Source organism: Panthera pardus, unplaced genomic scaffold (genome assembly GCF_024362965.1).
Source record: "Panthera pardus isolate Hobbes unplaced genomic scaffold, ASM2436296v1 HiC_scaffold_20, whole genome shotgun sequence".
NCBI classification, from domain to species: Eukaryota; Metazoa; Chordata; class Mammalia; order Carnivora; family Felidae; genus Panthera; species Panthera pardus.
This window is the reverse complement of record NW_026526766.1, coordinates 79,990,169-80,012,295: the sequence shown is the minus strand read 5'-3', so window position 1 is coordinate 80,012,295 and position 22,127 is coordinate 79,990,169. Positions and strand designations below refer to the sequence as shown.

Sequence of the window (22,127 nt, the reverse complement as noted above, 5' to 3'; positions counted from 1 at the left end):
AAACAAGGTCCACAAACCACTGACTCTAGTCCACCGCCCACATGCTCCAGAGGGAGCCATAAAGAGAGATGTTTCTTTCCAGCACTCACCATCCCAGCCTGGGGCCCTGGGGGCGCCTGTGCTCGATTATATCTCAGAGAGGGAGAAGGCACAGAAGGTTAGAGCTGCCCACCCCAGGAAAGGCTGACCTTCGTGTAGACAGTTCACTATTAGTGAAATTGTAAGTCACCAGGAAGCCCATTTGTCTAAGGTGGCTAAAGAGGAGCTTTCGGCCCTGGGGGTGGGGTTTGGGGGGGGGCAGGGGGGAGCTGAAGCCAGAGGTGTTTTTCTCCTAAAAGACTGCTCCCAGCATATTGGGAGGACTGTTTCAGATTTGGTGGGAGAAACATGATATCTGTCTAGTAATCCCAGAAGGGTTCAAATGGCCACCCCAATGACAACAGTTATTTTCCGAGCAGCTACCAAGTATCAGACTCTTTATATACATTCATATCTCATCCCCATGATACTCGGCCAGGCAGGTATCATGGTTCCTATTTTGTGAAGGAAGGATACAAGCTCAGAGAGGTGAAACCATGGGCTGAGGGTCACACAAGATGTCTGTGCAGTTCCCACAAAGTCAGGCTGCCTCCAGGCATCTTGGTCTTGCTAAATTTCAAGCATTAAGGCTTGGCCTCATGCATACAAGAAAAAAAAAAAAACAAAAAACATAAAGCTTTGGTTACTCTAGATCAGGGGTTAGCAAATTTTTACTGTAAATATGTTAGTAAATATGTTCCGCTTTGCAGGCCACATACCTTGTCTGTTGCATATTCTTCCTTGTTTGGTTTTAGGTTTGAGTTTTGTTTTGTTTTGTTTGGGTTTTCAGGGTGTCTTTTTTTTTTTTTTTTTTTTTTTTTTTTTAACAAACTTTTACAATGTAAAAACCATTCTTAGCTCAGAGACATACAAAAACAGGCTGGGGCCTCCCAGAGGCTGTGGTTTGCAGCCTACAGACACGAAGAGAAGAATGTCTATAATCTTAAGTATAAAAACTTCTGCTGGAAATGTTTAAGACAAATGCTAGGTCCTTCAGCTGTGTTTCTCCTGGTTCAGATGGTTTCCTGCTGAGTCGCTCTTTCCTAAAGAAGGCCCCTACCTCGCTCTGCAATTAGGCAGCAAAATATTTCAAGGACTGTTCAGATTCTAGAAACTCATAGCTGTGGACTAAACCGTCTGGTTCCATGTTGGGAACAGAAGAGGGAGGCAAATACTATGGGTAGGAAGAATCTCAAAGATCTAGGCTTTAGTCTGGGCTCTTAATAAGGGATTTAGAATCTTACTCGGCAAAGTGTTAACTCTGTAGCAACTTCTGCACTACCTGGGATCCTAGGAGAAACGCAGAGCCTCAGGCCCCACCCCAGACCTAACGAACCAGAAACTGCATTTTCACAAAATCCCCAGGTGATTCGTGTTCACAATAAGCTTGAGATCTGCTAGAACATCTTTCGTGTCCACATACATTATTGTTAATACAACCCTTTCCTTGAGGAAAGAAAGGGTTTATTTATTTATTTTTTTAATGTTTATTTATTTTTGAGACAGAGAGAAACAGAGCATGAATGGGGGAGGGTCAGAGAGAGGGAGACACAGAATCCGAAACAGGCTCCAGGCTCTGAGCTGTCAGCACAGAGCCCGACGCGGGGCTCGAACTCACCGACCGTGAGACCATGACCTGAGCTGAAGTCGGCGCTTAACCGACTGAGCCACCCAGGCGCCCCGAAAGAAAGGGTTTAAAGACATCTCTCTTCATGTCAGAGGATTAAGTCTCTGACCTACCCTCTGCACCAGGGAGCTCAAAAAGCACCCTATTTGGGAAGCACGATCGACAGACCAAGACCTGCCATTGGGTCATGAAATCAAACCTTCAACTGGCAGAAAAGTAGAACCAGGAGAACCGGAGAAGGTGCCATTCTCCATTTCCCACTGGGGGGAGACCAGTCACAGAGGGAAATGACTTTCCCAAGAAGACACTGCCAAGGAAAACTAGGGGTCTGGCCATGGTCAGGTTGTTTAATCTTCCCAGGCATTGGGTTAAACAACTGAACTCATTTTGGCTGTGTGCTTTACGACAATCAATTTCTGTCTCTGGGGTGCATGGGTGGCTCAGTCGGTTAAGGGTCTGACTCTTGATTTCGGCTCAGGTCATGATGTCACCATTGGTGAAAACAAGCCCCACTCTGGGCTGACAGTGCAGACCCTGCTTGGGATTCTCTCTCTCTCTCCCTCTCTCTCTGCCCCTCCCCTGCTTGCACACACGCACTGTCTCTCTCTCTCTCTCTCAAAATAAATAAATAAACATGAAAAAAATAATAATAATTAAAACTTTTTTTTTTTTTTTTTACAAATCAAATACATTATTTCATTTCTTCAATCCCCCAGACTATTGGAATAAAAGATTTTAAATAAACACGTGTTTCTCTACTTAGGTAGAGACTACTTCTCAAACTCTTTTACCAATTAAATTTACAGTCCTTAATAACATGGGAAAATATGTCTGTCGCAATGCTGAAGAAAAAAAAAAGAAGTCAGAATAGAAAAATTATAAATGTGGTATGACCACCATTACGTAGGGGTAAAAAAAAAAAAGTGCTGAAAATATTGGGAAGGAAATGCCCCCAAACGTTAGCAGTGATTATCTCACATTGGCAGAATTATGGACAGTTCTTTTTTTTTTTATTTTATTTTCTAAATTTCCTATCATAAGTATTCATTATAATTAGAAAAAGAAGGGAGGGGAAGTCCTTGGAAGAAACACCCCGTTTCCTATGGGTATCCCGCCCATCCCACTTCGCCACTCCCAAAAAGTTAACTAGTGTTTACTGTGCCCATTGAGGGCCCAGCCTCGCCATAGCGCTTACAGTAAGGGTCGGACCCCACCCGGAAGGCTCACATATACCGTCTCTACCATGCCTGGTAAATAAGCCAGACCCAGATGTTATCCTTGTAGAGGCGGGAAAGCAATAGCACTATTTGCTTAAGTGAATTTAGCAGAATAAATAAATCCACCCCCACTGGCGTGGCCCCTTCAGCGAAGTTCCCGGAGACAATCTATGACTGAAACCACTTCTGGAGCCCCCTGCGGAAGAGCCAGCGTCTGGGATGCTGTTATCCCTTAATCTAAGCATTGGGTGAAAGAGGTGCAGAGGGTCTCTCTGAGGCAGGACAGGAGGGACGAGGATGGGGAGGCCGGGAAGGAGGCTAGATGGCCACGTGGCCCCTGGGAGCTCACGTCTCCACACTTCACTTTCCTTATCTACAAAGTGGAGCCCATCATGACAACCCCAGGGCTATTGTGAGGCTCAAAGAAAAGAAGGTAAATCATTTCATCTCTCTAGGCTGAGCCTCGGTTTCCTCATCTGTGAAATGGAGTCAGTATCTCCTCCACAATAGGGCTGTTAAAAGATTAAACAAGACAGTGAACACAGCAAGCATGCTCCATACGGTGGCCATGATTCTTATTGCTTGTAGAACAGGGAATAAGATACTTAAATGAACCTTAGGCCTCAACTTCCTTATCTGCAATATGGGGCAACCAATTCAGTCCGCGAAGACCAAATTCATGAACAGCTGGATCCCCAGCTAGCACTGGAGTAGGTCAAACATAACAGGCTATGGACTCACTTGGAGGTGCACGTTTGTGCACTGAGCACAAAGCCTTCTGGCTCAGAGCCCCTCAGAGCCAGGAAAGCTTGATGTTATCCTGCCCACCCCTCTAGCACAAGGTGGACACGGGGGCACAAGTCACTCAGTACTTTGCCAGTGACAAAACCAGGACCCAAGTCCGGGCCTTCTGCTGCCCAGCCTCGCTCACCACGCCTGCTGGTTTTCTCTGCCCTGCCCTCAAATTGCTGATGTGGTCCCGGGCAGGACAGGGGACAGCAGGCCTATGGTAGGGGAGCATGAGTGGGGGAAGGGGACAGGGAAGGGGAAGCCAGAGAGCAGCAGGAACCCAGCCTGCCTGTGGTCTACAAATTCACAAACCACATCAGGCTGAAATATGACACAAGCTCACTGAGTTGAAAGGGAGGAGGTATTTTTGTTTAACATACCCCAGCTGCCTAAACGCTGGTCTCTCCCTTTCCCTCCCCGCCAAAATGCATAATTCCTGGGATCTGCTTTTCCCTGCTTGCTTCTCCCAAAGGGGAGATGGCCCTGGCTGGGACCCCAACTCACCGAGTGACCTAGGACAAGTGATCTTGTGTTCTCTCAGAGCCTTGATTCCCTGAAACGGAAGGGAGACTGACCTATGCTCTGGAGTCCTGTTGATAGTACAGAAAAGGATGAATTTCCAAACAGTACCGGGAGGTTCTTCAGGCCTCTCTGCTGCAGGGCTGAGAGCCCCAAGCTGTGTGCACTGACCCAGATCCCTTGTCACAGCCACAGTGAAGCCCCCAGCAGTGCTCATAATGTCAGGACTACAAGGAAACTTCAGGATAACAATGAGTGCAGGGATTAAGAGCCCTGTAGTCAGAACTCCAGAATCCTGGCGCCCATTATCTTTAACAAGGAAACTCGAGACACATTTTTTAGGCTCGGGTACCTCATCTGTAAAAGGGGAAAACAGTAGTACCTAAGAGGAACAGTTGTGAGGAATCAAGGAAGTAATTAATGTTCCAGCGGCTGGTACACTAAAATGTGTATTATTATTATCATGCCAACCAACGCCACCTCCGCCCCCCCCCCCCCCATTTTACAGATGAGGAAACTGAGGTCCAAAGAGCCAGGCGTTGCCACAGGTCACTCCAAAGAAACAAGGCTGCAGCTCCACTCCCAAGTCAATGCTTCTGACTTCTCTCGGTTTCTAATAAGCAAATATACACACTCAGAGGCTGTAGTTACAGACTGTAAAGTCTGCTTGAAGAAAACCAGAGATCAGTGCCTCAGCAAAGGAATACAGATCATGCAGACATCATCTCAGGGACCTACCTGGCAACTTCTCAAGAAAGACCCAAACTACACACAGGAGTAGGGAGAAGTGACCTACGCGCACCGGATGGCTGAGAAGTGTAAAGGCATCCGGTCAACAGCTCTTGCTCATAATAGCTTGGCAAAGTGCACATGTGGCTGCCTCTGGGGAAAGAACGGGGGCTGGAGGGATGAAGCTTACACTATACTCTTCTCTATGTTTGAATCTTCAGTGCTATTTTTTTCTGCTTTAAAAATAATAAAATAGAAGAGAAACAACACTGCAAAAAAATAATAATTTAGCAGCCTCATCCGGTAGCTATCAGCCTATCGTCTGCTTTCAGATGAAATTTAGAGAGGGTTCCAAGACCTTCAGCTGGGTTTCCAGAATCTGCAACTCTGATCTGTCATGGTGGCCACTGCTCTGGTTCAGACCTGCACTGTCTTTAACCTGGACCATGCAACAGCCTCTTCAGGCTCCCCCTGCCTCCAGTTTGTCCCTTCCAGTGCATCCCCTACATCAACGACCAAATCAGTGAGAGTTTTTATCAATTGCTGTGGTCGAAAACCTTTCTCAGCTCCTCATTGCCTTCAGGATAAAGTCCAAAGCCTTAGTTTACAATCTTTATTTACAGTCTCAACCCCCACAGCTACACCCTTCCTTCACTGCTAGTCTAGCCATGGATGGCTCAAGAAACCTCAGTACCTTTGCACAAGCTATTCCTGTTTCTTAGAATGTCTTTTCCCTCGACTCCTTTAACTCCTGGGAACCTGTTACTGATTTCCGGGGCCTGGGTCGCCCAAACATTCTTAGTCGCCCCTTTATGGACTGAAATAACTCTCGGTATCACATGATTGTGTCAACCACTATGGATGAGAAGTATCTTGAGGACAGAGAGCTTTGTCCTCCTCGAGGGTCTTGGGCCTTCACAGGGCAAGGCATAGGACACAGGCCCAGAAAAGTGTTGAATTGAGGAAGGAGGGCAGGAAGGAAATGCCATGAGAGGCAAACCAACCCCCCCCCCCCCCCCCCCGCCACCAGCTCCCGGGAGCTGCCTGCTTTCCGTGTTAGTTCATAATAAAAAAAAAAACTATGGAAAATTCTGGAGTAAAGTTCCCTTCCCTGATTCACACGGAAACCTTCTTTGCTGCTGTGTAACTGCCCCCGGGTGCCAACCCAAGCTCCCCGGCTGTTTACAATTTTCCTGGCATTTATAAATAGCAAGGCCTCAGAAAGGAAAGTGGAATTTCAAGGGAGCTGGATGCTGCCTGTCCCACCATCCCACCCTTCCTTCTCTCAGAGGCCCAAGCCTCTTCCCCTTAACATCCCCTAGAAACACCAACCAGCACCCCCAAGTGTGGGGATGGGGAGGGGAGAGGATGTCTTAATGAATGGAACACTCAAGAAAGAGTGAAAAGCTCCACCAGCTAGAAGGACTCAGCTTAAAGGCCAACTGGAACTGGGTCCTAGCCCTGCCCTTTTGTCACCGTGTGACTGTGAGCCCATCACAAACTTTCTGGGCCCTGCGGTGGTCTCAGCTGTGGAATGGGGTTGAGGCGACACTCCAGCAAGCTATGGTCACTGCAAAGGGGTGCAGCAAGAGGTCCCGGTGCCCTGGTCAGAAATGTGGTCCTGGGAGAACAGGACCTACAGGATTAAGTGTCTGAAAAGTCTCCAGGAGCCAAACAAAACCACACGCTCCTCCCCAGGGCCCCACTTCCACAAAGCCGGAGTCACCCCCAGAACAGCCCTTGACTGCCTTTGGCTCTTTGGAGTTCTGGCTGTTTTAAAGATGCCCTCTCTGCTCTGTGGAAGGTATAAAGGCGGGATAGTGTATGCCTGGGCACTTAGAGGGCCACAAAGGAAGCCAATGGCCCCTCCCCACCCAAAGTCTCCCCCCTGCCTTCCAAAAACTTGCCCTTGACAACCGCCCAGAGCAGCCGGCCCGCACTGGGCCAGGGGGACACTGCTGTGACCAGATTCTGGGTGGTGATCAGCCCCCAGAAGAGATGGGGACCCAGGGAGAAAGGGAGACTCCAATCACTGTCTTCAACGCTGAACGAAGTTTTCCGTGTGAGTCAGAGAAACCACCGTACATTGCAGGGCCGAGGAGGACAAGGCACCGTCAGGTTAACAACTGCAAGCAGATTTCAGACGGCGAGTACAAGGAAGAAGTTTCTAACAGACGTGGGCCCAAAAAGAGGAAGGAGGCGGAGAGCTCCTCGTCGCCCGCGGAGAGCAGGCGAAGGCATTATTACCTTGGAGTCGAGGTTCCGCCGAGCACCCTCTCCGGCGGAGCCACCGCCCAAACCGCAGACGCGCGGCCACCTGCAAGCCCGGGTCGGATACACCGAGTGCCCGAGCGCCCGGGTGACCCCGAGCCCAGGTCCCTCACCCGCGGGGGCGGGGTCAAGGTTAGCTCAGGTGCTTGCAGCACAGCGGGGCCTGTAGGTGGAGGCCCGGCCCCCCTCCTCCCCGGCCCTAGCCCCCCTAATCCAACCCTTCTTGGTTGCCTGGAAGACCAGCAGGGTGAGGGAGGAAGCCCTTCTCCAGCGATGCCCCGCTGCCGGGACGAGCTCCGACCGAGAGGGGAGCGAGAAGGACCCAGATGCCCGGGATCCCCAAGACGTCCGGGGCCGTGGCCGCCCCCCTCCCTTACCTGCTGCGGAGGCGCTGGCGACGACGGCTGCAGGGTCCAGCTGTGCTCAGCTGGTTCCGGGCGGCGGAGCGGGGGCTGTGCGCCAGTTCGGACGCGGTGGGCAGGGCGCGGGCGGGAGCCGCCCTCGGGGCGGGGCAGCGGGGCCGGGGCGGGGTGGGGGGGTGGGGGGTGGGAGTGGGGGAGGAGCGCCGGCCCCCCCCCCACGCAGGCAGCTGGGCGGACGGCGACTCCGGCTGCAGACTTGCATTCGTCCCGGGCGGTCTGTACTACTTTGCCAAACCCCCTCGCTACATCCGCGCGAGGAAGACAACCGCACCCCGCCTTCCCGGGAATAAACGGAGTTTCGGGGCACCGCGGGGAGATCTCCAGGAGGTTGGGGGTCGTCGGGGGCCGGGGGGAAGAGACCCAGAGTAGTAGCTCCTGGGCTGGGCTGGGGCCAAAGAGCTCGGCTGGGATGGGCGGCGCGCCTTGCTCAGCTGGGATCAACCAGGCAGATTTCAGCTTCTGGGAGTGCCGACTTCAGGAGGCAAAGCCCCCTGCAGGAGAGCCTGAGATGGGCCACCAGCAAAAGCAGGGAGGTGTGCAAGCAGCTGCTAGACCCACTGAAAGAAAGGAGAACGTTTCCCAACTTCATTCAGAATGAAAGAACAAGAAATGCCAAGTGCATCCCTGTCCTTCAAACAGAACCTTCAAAAAGAATCTTGAGGGTCTTTGGAATCATAAGGCCTTGTTTGGAACTGCCGACACTCAGCAGGCCTGTAACTTTGGGCAAGTGACAGCAACATTATTGAAGTGTCCCTTCGTCCCTTGTGAAATGGATATGATTGCCTCCTCGTGGGGCTGTTGGGAAGACGCAGGGAAAGAAAGACTGAGCACAAGGGCAGGTACTGTGGCTTCTCCACAAATGGAGAAGTGTGAGGGCAGACACTCTTATCAGTGTGAGGGCAGACACTCTTTTCCGTGATCGAGAACATCCTCGTTGTCAAAAAGATGAGTGCGAGGTCACTTTTGAACAAATGTTAATGTTTTCTTCTCCTCAGCAGCTTCTCACGTGGATTTGAGAGACAGGCGTGTGTGATGGCACAGGGCACAGGGCGGCCTTCCCTTCCAACAGGCCCGCTGCGAACGTGGGTTCTCAGGCCTCTTGCCTGAGTTGCCCTGTGCCTCCAAGTGGGAGGACTCCCACACCAGGAAACCGGACCAGACGACTCAAGATGTCCATTGCCAGCCTAGGGGCTGGGGGCGGCCCCATGTTCAGCTGGGTCAAACCTCCCTCTGACACAAGGGAAAATGTACCAAGTCAGTACCTGCCAGGTTTTGGGGATCAGAGCAGGAAGAGCTGGTGTTTAAGTAGCAGAGAAGGCAAGAACACCATACTCACTTCCTGGTTTTGTTTTTTTTTTTTCTGCTTTTTCCACGGAGTGGCAGCCAGGGAAGCCACAGGGCCTGGGGAATCCCAGCTCAGCTCTTCCTTCCCCACTCCCTTCTGCAACTCTAGTAATTACAGGAACCATTCCTTGAATACCTCAGGCCATGTTCTGGGCTTCCCTTGTGCTCCCAACTTTCATCCTCAGCTCCCCACCCACATCCCCCCCCCCAGGTAGGTGTTACCTTGTCCAACTTTCAGATGAGGAGGCCAAGGCACAGAGAGGGTTAAGTAGCTCTCCCAAGTTCACACAAGTAACAACAGACACACCTAAGTCCTTGACCTCTCTCTGTTATCCAATGTCCTCTGTCATCTACTGCCACCTTTCCTGGCTAGGGAAACTCTACTTAGCTCCACTTTCTCTAAGGACTGAAGCAGGGTGCCCACCCCAAAGAGGGGCTCCCCCCCTCTCTCCGCCACTCTCCGCTTTTTTCAGAGGCTGCCTGTGGCCGCCTGTGCGCCGGGTGGGGAGAAAGGCAGAGACCCACGATTCAGCTCTGAGCTCTTTGATTATAATCCCTCTCATACACATGCCTTGGGTTTATCCAACATATCATTTTCAACCCTAGCAGCTTCAAAGAAAGGCAAACCTCTGAATCTGTGTCTCCATAGAACTGGAGAATATCGGATTGAGATGCAGGAAACATCTGGGAACATCTGGACCAGGCTCTCACTTTAGAAATGGGGAAACTGAGGCCAGTGGAGTACAGGCTTTCACACACAACCCTGGGATTGCTCCACTTACTGGAGAGACACGTGAGCATAAGCTGCTGCCAGAAAGAATTAAAAATAATGGTGATGAGGACAACGATGGTAACTTCTACTGGAGGGACAAGCAAGTTCCTAGTGCTTTGCTTTGCATACATCAACACGTGTGTTTCACAGCTGGGCAGGATAGATCTTGGCCTGACCTTTTAGTCAGGGCCAAGTTGGCCTCGCATGGGTGCTAAGAAGTCTCCTCTGTGCTGGTATCTTCTCATTTCTCTCTAGACTTCTGTTTGTACTCCTCTCCCCACTGGCTCCCCACTGCCTACAGGCATCAGTAAGACCTTTTCTGCCCTGGACCCTCACCTTCAGAGTGAATGGCTTCTCGTTCTTGACAGTATGGACCCCCTCTCATGGTGGAAGTTGGATGTATCCAGGAGACCTACCTCCCCCCACCCAGGAGTGAGGATGGGGGAAACAAAGGCCATACACAGGCTACACGGTAATTTGGAGGTGTTGCTCCCCTTTGTGAGAATGCCTCTCCCCACCCACAGGAGTGGCCCTCCCTTGGCACCTGTGTTTGTACCGTAAACCCCACCCCACCCCACACACAGTTGACAGTATTAGGAGTAGACACAAAATCCAAACAGGACTATCAGAATTTGGAATTAAAGTTTGGGTTATGATGATTATGTTTAATTAACTGGGCCTGTGGGAACCGGCCATCTCTGAAGGCCAAGACCACCATTTTGAGGGGACCATCTTCCACAGAGAAAGCCAGTGAGACCCTCATTAAATGGCTTGAGGGATGTGGGTAAATCGGTGTGGAGAAACTCAGAGAGGAGAAGGCTGGGCTGGCCGGGGAAGACTTGGGGATCTACTGGGGCTCTTTTGGATACAGAGCTCTCCTGAAGCTGGCCTCAGAAAAATAAGTTATTAGGACAAGCATTTATTGAGCATCGAATGCCTTACAGCAGGTTCCTAGAAGCAGAGCATAAGATCAGGATTTTGTGCAGAAGATTAATTGAAGAGATGCTCTTAGGTGATCCTGCAATGTCCCAAGGAGCCTTGGGACAGGGATGCAGCTGGGCCTTGGGGTCAGGCCAGATGCAGGCCCGAGTACAAAGGCTACCTGGAAAGGGCTTTGGCTCCATTGTCCATCTCTGCCCATCGATTTTCCGTTCTGCCTCAAAACGGACAAGCATCTCTGCTTTCCACAAAATGGCTTTTACCAGCAGGGAACCGGAATCTTTGTTTGTGGCCCACATGCTAACTTGGGTCAGATGCCTACCCTTTATCCAGTTGACTCTAGCCACAGAGACAGGGTCATATTGCACAAACCTGGCTGCTCCCACTATAACCTGTAGATGGAGAGAAAGGAGGAGGGAAACCAGGCAGAGAAGACAGTGTCGCTGGGCAGGAGGATTCAGTTGTCCTTGAAAGGATAGAAAGAATAAGATTGGAGGTGAGGAATGGGCTGGAATCTTCTGCTCTGGGCACAGAATAAGCAAAGGTGTGGAGGCCAGAGGAAGACAGGCCTGGAAGACGGGTGGGAGTCTGGGCGCCTTCAGTGATGTGCTAGAACTGGCTTCAATCAGCTCACAAGAGCTGCCGGTAAATTTCCAGGAATTTTGACAGCTGGTTGTTAAACACAGCCTGTCCACAGCTACACACAGCTGGCCCTATGACAGTGGGATAATACAAACTAAAACTGTAATTATAACTGCCACATTTTGAGTGCTTCCTGGCCATGTGATCATGCCAATTTATTACATCAATTAAGCCTTACAACTACCTCCAAGTTAGGTATAGTCTTCAAGTTTTCAAATACGTAAACAGGCTCAGAAAAGTAACCTGCTTATGTTTCCACAGCTGGGCGAGTGATAGAACTGGAATCCAAATCCAGGTATGTCTCCAAAGCCCAGGTTCTTTTTTTTTTTTTTTTTAACTTTTTTTTTTAATGTTTCTTTTTATTTTTGAGAGACAGAGAGAGACAGCATGAGTGGGAGAGGGGCAGGGAGGGAGAGAGACCCAGAATCTGAAGGAGGTTCCAGGCTCTGAGCTATCAGCACAGAGCCTGATGCGGGGCTCAAACTCACGAGCCGCGAGATCATGACCTGAGCCGAAGTCGGACGCTCAACCGACTGAGCCACCCAGGTACCCCAAGCCCGGGTTCTTTCTATAGCCAAGGTGAAGGGAGTCAGGGGGTAGGTGAGGCTTCTCCCAGGCCTCTCATTGAGGATCAGGGATTACTTAATTTCATCTTGACAGTGTTAGGGCCTGATGTTGGGCCCTTCCCTGTCCACTTCCTATAATGCTTTATAACAACTCACTATTTATTTATATGGAAGGTATTTGGAGTTGTTTAAGAAACGTAAACCTATTTTAAGAAAGATTATAAACTGCTGTGCTTTAGAAATAAGAATTCATAAAGCCCCTAATGTGCACACACCAAAAAAAAAAAAAAAATCTTTGAGGCAGTGCTATTTTTATATTCTTTTATGTACCCACAGAAGCAGTGCATGGTCTGTGTTTTTTCCTTACTTATTATTTACTTACCGCTTTTCTGAGTACTAGTTATGTGCCGAGCCCTGCGCTTATGGCTAAGGGCATGGAGATGAATCAGCCATAGACTCAACCCTTGCAGGGCCTGTGGCCAAGGAAACCGACAATTACACTAGGCTGTTATAAAGACTAAGACAGAGAAAGCTTGGGAGGGGATGGAATGAGGCTGAGGGACACAGACAGGGTCCAAGAAGGCTTGCAAAGAAGCAGATGAGCCAGGCCTTGGAGGACACTTCTCTGGGCCTCAGTTCCTTCATCTGGTAACTGTGTCCACCTCCAAGAGTTGTGGGAAAATGAAATTACCCATGTCGACTGCTCACTGCATAGAAAGGGCTCTGTAAACAGTAGCTGGTATCATTAGGGGAACCCCACAGGTAAAGGCATGGAGGTCCTTAAGATGAGTGAGCGTGTGCTAGAATGTCTGGAATACAGGGGACATGAACTGAGCACTGGAAGATGAAGCCAGGCAGCAGGAGGACAGCAGTATTCATAGGGGCCTGTTCTAGGCATTCTATCCTTCAAATCTGACAGCAAGTTCCCCGGACTGAAACTATACTCACTCCCAGATCAGAGACGGGGAAACGGAGGCTCAGAGAGGTGACGTCACTTGTTTATGGTGCACAGCTGGGAGATGGCACAGATGGAACGAGAACTGAGATTTCACTCCAAGGCCACCATCTCCCGCGTGGGACCGACAGCGTGCCAGCCCGGAAGGCATGGGGCCGCTGGGAAGTTGTCGAAGGCTCTCGTGCAGGAGACTGACACTGTTGGAGCCGGCTCAAGAAGAAGTTTCCACGGAAGGGGACAAGGGCCCGCTGGCCCCACAGCCCGTGCCTGCCAGGGATTTAGCAGGAAGAGCTGGCTTTTGTTCTAGATGAATCGGCCCAGCTGTTTCTGAAAGCCCAGCCCCACTCTTCTGGGCTCAGCGGACCAGAAGGCATTCAGCTGTCCCCGCAGGTCACCAGTGGGGTGGGAGAGGGCAGTACTTTGTCCACTGGACTGCACCGTTTACAGAGAGTTATATTATCACAACACGGAACAATGGGCTTTTTTTTTTTTTTTTTAATAATGTTGTGCTGCATCTTGGGTAGCAAGTTGTAGTGGAAACACAATCAGGACAGCAAAGCGTTGCCCTCTTTGGAATTTGGAGAAACGAAAATAAATAAATAAACACGTACATACATATCACTTAGAATAGCTGATTGGATTAAGGTTTTAGTCAAAAGTTGTTCTGGGTCCTCCACTCGGCTCCTCTTCCTTTCCTTTCTCCCAGTGCTTCTCTTTTTCTTCCCCCATCCGTCTCTTCCTCCCTCTCCTCTTCCCCTTTCTCACCACGGATGCTGCATTAGCAGCACTTTGCTGGAGTCCAAATAGACTCGCCTGGGGGAATTAGGACACCTGAGTTCACACCCCGTCCTGCCTCTTTCTTGCAGGATGATCCAGGGCAAGCCACTCACTTCTCGGAGCCTCCATTATGCCATCTGCAAACTGGGACAGTAGAAGTACCCACCTCTAGGCGGTGTTATAGCTGGCTCACAAAACCAGGCATTTTTTAGCCCCTGCTTCTGCTGCACTGGCCCCAGGGAGAGCCAGAGGACATCTGTCTCATAAGATCTAGCAAACTGTCCTTCACCAGTTAGTCTTTAGGTCAAGCCACTGTAGCTTGTCTTACCTTATGGCTGCAATTTGTACGAATGTCTTCAGATGCTCACAGTGAAATGCAATCATTTCAATTCTTTTTCTTTTTTAAAAAAAGTGTTTTTTTTTAACATTTATTTGTTTTTGAGAGAGAGAGTGGGAGCGGGAGAGGGCCAGAAAGAGGGAGACAGAGGATCTGAAGCAGGCTCTGCACAGTGAGTACAAAGCCTGATGCAGGGCTTGAGCTCTTGAACAGTGAGATCATGACCTGAGCTGAAATCAAGAGTCGGCAGCTTAACTGACTGAACCACCTTGTTTTTCAAATCAAAGCCACAGACTTGAGAAACCCAATGCCTGATGAACAAGAAGCTCAAAGTTTCCCTGATGGGGCTTTTCTTTTCTTCTTTGTTCCCAAACTCCAAGGCTGACGCGCCCCAGCACGGAGAGGGTCAGCCCACACCCACAGCAAGCTGGCAACCTGGAGTTTTGCTTTTTCCCTGGTGCACAGTCTTGCCGTTTTAGCCCCAACCTCAGACAGATGCCCCTCAGACCCAGGTCCCTGGGCAGGTGCCAGGGGCCTCCATGAGCAGTCCAGCTCCCTCACTGCTTAGCCCAGACGCTGCACTCAAGTTTCTGACATGGCCATTCTCCAGGGTCCTGGCCTGCCAGTCTCCACCTCACAATTTGTCTGCATATCCGCCCTCAAGGACTCCAAATCTCCCTCTTTTTTTGGTCTCCAAGTGCCTCCCATGTCCCCCTTCAGAGATGAGGGAGCAACCTTCAGGCAGTAAAAGGTGAATTATCCCAAGACTTTAAAGTTCCTCTTTCTCTAGAGATGAAAAAAGGAAAAAAAAAAAGCCAGTTAAATGTTCAGCAAGCAACTTATGACACCTCTCTCAAAATATACATGGCGTAAAATACAATCAGCCTCATTTTATGGAACCCGTGAGAAGCTACGGGAAGCTTATGTGCGAAGGGCCATGGCTCGGCAGGCTTTGCATTTTATCACCATCCAGATAAGTTCCAAGCTGCTTCAGCCTGGCACTGGTGGCCACACATGATCTGGCCTTGCTTTATCTCTCCAGCTCTATCTCATCCCCTCCCACCTGTCACTGAATCACCTGCTGCTCTCCCAGCAGATCCTACTCTCTGTCACCTTGACACCTCCACGCGCTTGTACCCCAGTTCGCTCTTGGGATGGCCCATCTCGACCTTTGCCCCTGTTTAATCCTTCCCTATATGTTCAGGTTCAGTTTCGGGGGAAGCTCCTTTGCAAAGCCTTCCATGACTGCTCCAGGTTATTTCATATAAGCTGCCCTTCCCTGCTCCCACAGTTCCCTGTGATGCGTCCATCACAGCACTAACTAGAAAATAATGCAGAAATAGTTTCCCCTGTCCTGTTATTCTTCATCCAAGAACCCTGCTTCATCCCCTTATAAATGATGGTTATTTGTAATGATTTAGTCACTGGTTTGTGTACTGTTCGCCGCCCCCCCCCCCCCCCCCCGCCACTAGACTGTGAGCTCCCTGAAGGCAGGGCCAGATTGTTCATTCTCTACTGCCTATGAAAGTGCCCAGCACAGCAACCTGGACAGAACAGACCCTCAATACGCACTTACTGGATTGAACTGAAATGGCACTTACCACACTGTGTTACAATCATCTGTTTATGTTTCTAGTGCTACCAGCGAATCCCTCGTGGGCAGGGGCCAAATCTCATTGGCCGTTTGCTCTTAGTGCCCAGCACAGAACTTGGCACACAATAGATCAGTAGATGTGGAATGAGTGAATGAATGAGTGAAATGACTTGTAAAAAACTAACATGAAGGCGGGATGAACAAATGATCAAATAAAGGAATTCCAAACAACCTTTCTGAAACAACCATTTGACAGCTGTTACTTTCACTGTTTGAAATAAATATAAGGCTCCTCTCTTGATTCTGTTCACTGGTACTGTTGGAAAAAAATTATAATGGAGTCGGTCAAGGCTAACCTTTAAAAAACAATCACCACAGAAATCCAATGACTGGAGTAGCCTCTTAATGAATAGGCAAGACATTGATATCAATTTACAGTAATTAGTAAGGTTAAGATACCCTCTTAAAATGTCTGCTTCCTTAACCTTCCAGATTTGTATCAAATATCACCACTTAGTTTTTCCAAGTTTCATATTTTAAAACAACTTTATTCCCTGTAACAACAGTGATGTGTGTGTGTGTATAAAGGGAAACTACTGTTTCTTCTCTACGACTCACACAGAAATTTACTTCTGAAACCAAATGTGAGGGTTTTTTTTCCTCCACACTGGCCGATTCTGTGATGCCAGTAGGGTATCCTACAATTCAGTTCTGTTCTGACACTGTATATCTGGAGACAGCATCAAAGCCCCCCACAGGTTAAGGTTCGGTTCCACAAAGCTGTCTGCACCCCACTTTGGATGCCAATCACAAGCGGATGCCTCCAGGACTTCTGACCCACCAGGCTATAAATCAAGGCTTCCCATCACCCCCTTCTCAGGTTCGATAACTTGCTAGAACAGCTCACAGAACTCAGGAAAACAATGGATTTACTCGGTTACCAGTGTATTATAAAGGATACAACTCAGGGACAGTAGGTGTAGGCATGCAGGGAGCAGAGTGTGGAGGAAAGAGCGAGGAGCCGTGCCCTCCAGAGGCACTAACCTCCCAACACCTCTCTGTGTTCGGCAAACTGTAAGCACTCTGAACCCCACAGCTCAGGGATTTTTATGGAGGCCTTATCGTGTGGGCACCATCAATTATTAACTCAGTCTCAGTCCTTCTCCCCTTCCCAGGGGATGGGGGATTTGGGCTGAAAGTTCAAGCTTCTAATCATGGCTTGGTCTTTCTGGTGACCAGAACCATCTGAAGCTCTCCAGGAACCCCCACAAGGGTCTCCTCAGTAGAACAATAGATGCTCCTATCGACCAGGAAATTCCAAGGGATTCGGGAGCCCTGTGTCAGAAACTAGGGTCAAAGACCAAATATTAGAACAAAAGATGTTCCCAGCACCTTTATCGCTTAGGAAAATTACAAAGGTTTTCAGATCTCTGTCTAGGAGCCAGGGACAAAGACCAAAATATATATTACTTACTGTATCCCCAAATCACAGCATTTGTTCCATAATATATACATATTTAAGTGCTCATGGCATTACAAATACAGTAACTATTTAAATGTTTTCAACATGGTCTTTAAAGGAAAGTAGTCATATTTCCCCAACTTTCCTAAAGTCAGAGCATAGCAACTGATATAGGACTGACAACAATCAGAAACTTAAACCCAGGACGTCCTAGAATTTTCTGGATGGGAAGTCAGCACACCCACAAGTATTTCCATTTTTACATAGCTGTGATCACCACATCTAAACAATCACACACACAGCTTTCCCCCACCCCCTCGTATCATGTAGCAAACATTTTTCCCTGTTGCAATATATTCTTTATATTTCCTCTGAAAAAAATCATATCATCTCCTGAGCCTCACCCATAACCAACTGTAATCACTTCCTCTCCAATGACACCTCCCCAGGGCTCTCAACAGTTCAGCAGGCTAATAGGAGGAGGCTCTCTAGTCGGGGGAGAGGAACGTTCTGGAGTCACACACCTCCATGGAACCCTGGCTCTGACACTTCCTTGTTATGCCACCTTCAGCAGGCTACTTGTTATCTTTGATCTCAGTTTTCTCAGCTGTATATTGGAAATAATAGTGCCTTATGTAGAGAGCTGGTGTAAGGATTAAATGTTTAAAAAAAAATTTTTTTTTAATGTTTATTTTTGAGAGAGAGAACGAGTACAAGCGGGGGAGGGACAGAGAGAGAGGGAGTCAGAGAATCCCAAGCAGCTTCCTGGGTGTCAGCACAAAGCCCGACGTGGGGCTCAAACTCACAAACCGTGAGATCATTACCTGAGCTGAAGTCAGATGCTCAACCGACTGAGCCACCCAGGTGCCCCTCTATCTATATGTTTACGTGAAAAAAACAAGGTGCAAATCAACATGTATGGAATGCCAGCATGGGTGTGTGAAGAGTAATAAAGAAGAGAGAGAAGAGATATATGGGTCTGCTTGCACTTGTATAAAATACTTTGTAAGGTTACATCAGAAACTGGTAACACGGGTTGCCTCTGGGGACAGTTCTGGTGGCTGGTAGATGGGGCAGAGAGATTTTTCTGTGTATACCCTTTGTTGCCTTTGAATTTAAAACCATGTAAATGTATCATCCATTCAAAGTAATAACAACAACAGAAAGAAAACACAAGTTGTGAGACACAAAAATATTGCTATATATGCTTTTTTCCAGAGATAGAAGAACTCACCTCCTGCAGAAAATTGCTTGCATGTTGGGAAAAAGTTTTCTCAGGTCTCAGGACCTCCTGGCTGTGCAAACCAAAGCCCGGAGCCCAGTCTGGAGGGAAAAGGTTAAAACCATCCAATAGTAAAGGATGACCTCTCTGGGTGAAGAAGTAGCTCTGATTTGAAGCAATTCTTTACCCAAGGAAACTGGAGTTTGGGGCACTGGGAATTGGGGGAAAGAAAAGGAAAGAGGAGGGACTTAATAAGAACAGGAGATAAGAATGGTCCTCCAGGGCTGAGACAGCTCCCCATGATGGCACAAGGCTGAAGGCCTTTAGGACCAGTGACTCCGGTTTTAGGGGGACCCAAATCTTGCTACTGTGGATGTGGCAGGATGTGAAGCCTCAAACTGGTTTAAAACCAAGACAGTGTATAGTTGACCTTTTCTTTGCCCAGAACTATTTTCTCTCACTTATTCTGCAGCTTGAGTGTTGAATCTTCCCTATCCTTAAGAAAAGGGAAATCTTTTCTTTCTCTTTCTTGGTCTGTTTGTATTAATTGCTGAGGATCCAGACTCTAGATTTACTAGGTCACCAAGTCTTCTGCTAAAGAACTAGAGAACAGGAACTAGAATAGAGAAAGAAGGAAGTACTGTGGAGGAGACCAAAAGAAGAAAGAAAGATTTTTCTCTAAACCAGAAGGGCAGAGGGCTGGAGGTGAGCAAAGTGATGGGGAGGTTTGCCATAAGGACCAAACTGGTCTGAGAGCTGATCTGGGGCAGTTTACCAAAAGGGAAGAGGACCCAAAGCTCAACTGAGGCAGGTGAATGGAACTAGCAAAGAAGGCTTCAAGGGACACTGTCTGAGCATCGAGGAACAGAGCGAGAGTGGAGGCATTGCCTCAGATTGCTCAACCATGACCAGAGGGAGAACCTCAAGGTGCCTGCACCAAGTTAGCCTATACACATTGTTCCTTTGTGGGCAGCTGGTGGATGGGTCACTCTGTTAGCATCAGCAACTCACTGGATGCCTGCCCAGTTGGAGAGATGCCCACCCATACCATATGATGTCAGCCTGAACCTGCTCCATTTATCCAGGTGACAGATACCTACATAATGCCCCAGGACAAAACCTATAAGCCCAAAGCAAGGAATGAGACCCTGGACTCAGTGGTGTGGTGACAAGAAAGCTCTGGGCATCTATACTCAGGTGGGGGGAGGGGGGAAGGATAAAAGTGGGAGCTGAACTGGATGATCTCCATCCCTCCTGAGATGGGACAGTGACACTGTGGGTTTCACATGGATAGGGGCCATGTGGATAGCAGCAGATCTGACGGTGCTACTCACTAGCTTATAGCCTTCTAAAGGCTGCTTTCTACCTCTAGGGTTCTCAGCCTGGGGAGTCAGGATAGGCTAACTTGGGCTGCAGTAACAAATTAACCCCAAATCACAATGACTTCATACGATAAAAGTTTATTTCTTGCTCATGGTACATGTCCCACACATGTGCTCTGCATAATCATTTGAGAACCTAGACCAACAGAGAGGCCACCACTTGGGACATGCAGCCTCCTCCGGTCACTATGGCAACACAGGGAACTAAGGGAGAACTTGCTTTTTTTATACTTGAGCCCAGAACTGACATGTGTGACCTCCACTTACAGCCCATTGGTGAACCTAGTCATGTGGTTCCCTCCAAGGGCAAGAAGGCTGGGAAATGTGGGGAGGAAATGAGTATCTGTGGAGCGGTGAACATCTCTGTCATACATAGCATTCAAGACTGTCTTTGTGACCTATTCCCAGGACTGCCCCCAGCCTCATTTCCTGACACTATCTTATGAGTCTTCCCAACTCATAATCCATCTGTGGTGGCAGGAATTTTCTCTCAGCTCCTCGGTTATGTCCTTGAACCAGGGCACCCCCATACCTTTGCTTACTATGCTGGTTCCTGAACATGAAATGCCCCTTTTCTATCTTCCTCATCTGCCAACATTCTACTTCTCCTTTTAAGCTCAGCTCAGAGGTTACCTTCTCCATTCCTGATCCCTCAGGAATACAGTTAATTGACCCTTTTCAGTTCTGCCACATCTATTTTCATATACTTCCATTAGCACTTAGGGTCCATGGGACTGACTTCCTGGCATGTTTCACAGTGCCTGGTACATCATGGGCACTAGACAAATATTTGTTGAATAAATGCTTTGCGTTTAGAACTTTTCAGACAATAATTTAATTGTATGTCTTTCTCCACACCCATCCACCCACCCCCAATAGGTTGTGAACTCTGGATGATACAGACTAAACCTTATTTATCTCCACTCCTCCATTACCTATCAACACTGGGAAATTTTCTAGTAAATGTTTTGGGGAGAATTGACCAATCTGTCCTATACTTAATTTTGAATAATGAACTAAGAAATGATTACAGATGGGTCTTTTAAAAAGGAACATTGGCTATACGTATGCTATCCTTCAATTAAAAAGTTTAAAAAACAAACAACAGTGATGAGCAAAAAAGGGAAGTACTTAGAGAGTAAAGTGTACAAACACAAAGGCACTTCCAGAAGATTTGATCATTGTAATAGTGTCTGTAGACAAAAGTCCTATAGTCCCTTTGGGTGCAGTTAACATTGCCGGGAGCTAGCTCGAGCCAAAGGGAAGCCAAGGGTGGAAACCTGTGGACTTCAGGATCAGGGGGAAGCAGGTCTCCAAGTGCTGGGAGAACACACACAGCCCTCTCTTCCTTTGTCTCTGTTTCTCTCCAGGCATATGCTTCATTATTCTCACTCACTGAAAACCAGCTTTTTCTCCTTCTCAGAAAACCACCACTTGAACCATCAACCAACAGGTACCTAGTTGCCAACTCCTTTCCAGAAAGCAGCAGCTGGCTTCTTTGATCCAATTTCAACACCCTGGAGAAAGACTCTAATTGGCCCAGCATGAGCACGTGCCCACCTGGCCTGATCATGGGTGACCTCGGTGGAAAGCTCCCCCCACCCCGCCCCCACCGCATACTGGGGCTCTTTCTCACCCTGACCTTCTTCATGGAGGAACCAGGCACCACAAAATAGGGCCTGGGAAGAAAAGGCCACTGTTGCCCACCTAAAACCAGGAAAAGGGGAGAACCATTCTTGAGAAACTTGTCCAGACAGTGATAGCATATAAATATATCTTCTGAAAAGAACAAATGATAAAGACACAGAATTTCGGAAAGAACTAAAATGGCAGAGGCCGCTTCATAGTTACTGCATCTCCTAAATCTCTTGTGAAATAGCCCCCCTACTCCCGTCTTCATCGCCTCAGATCTTACCTTATCATCTTTGGTCTGAACTGTTGCAACCGCCTCTTAATTGGTCTCCGAGCCTCCTGGTTTCACTTCGTCCTCCAAATCGTCCACCCAATCAGGGCTTCCAAATGATCTTTCTTTAAACAGCGTGTAATCCTGTCATTTCCCTGCTTAAAAACTTCCCAGCACAGCCTTCAAGGCCCTCCTTGGCCCAGCAGCACCTTCACTTGCTCTCCTTCCCTGGACGCCTGCACTTCTCCCCCATGGCCTCCTCACCAGCACTCAGTGCTTTTATATCTTCTCAAGCATTTACTCTCTCTGTTCCCTCTGCCCAGGGTGCCCTTCCCATTTCCATTACCTCTCCCTGGTGATGCTACTTACCCTTCAAGGTCCAGTTAAATATCTTCCCTCCCTCTGTGGTGACACCACATTGTGTCTATTTTTAGCTCTGGAGACATCTGTCTCCTCTGCTCTCTTTCAAAGCACTCACTCCATCTCATTTGTCTTCAAATCCCCAGTTCTAACCCTAGGGCCTAAGTCCTAGTAGGAATCCAGAGATCCTCACGGAAGGATGTAGGGAGAGAGGGAGGGA

General features: G+C 48.6%; 1 protein-coding gene and 1 long non-coding RNA gene across 2 annotated transcripts in view; one reads left to right on the top strand and one right to left on the bottom strand.

Moving 5' to 3' along the window:
- The window catches only part of GSN (gelsolin), a 53,540-nt gene extending 45,811 nt beyond the window's left edge, over positions 1–7,729 (bottom strand). Inside the window, exon 1 of the mRNA XM_019453983.2 lies at positions 7,608–7,729. The gene's annotated coding sequence lies outside the window, so the exon portion shown is untranslated. The remainder of the gene's footprint in view (positions 1–7,607) is intronic.
- Positions 7,730–8,541: 812 nt separating this feature from the next.
- LOC128778639 (uncharacterized) lies at positions 8,542–15,877 on the top strand. Its single transcript, XR_008424327.1, has 2 exons — positions 8,542–8,906; positions 12,928–15,877. It is a non-coding gene; the product is annotated as an uncharacterized LOC128778639 (long non-coding RNA).
- Positions 15,878–22,127: the final 6,250 nt, after the last annotated feature.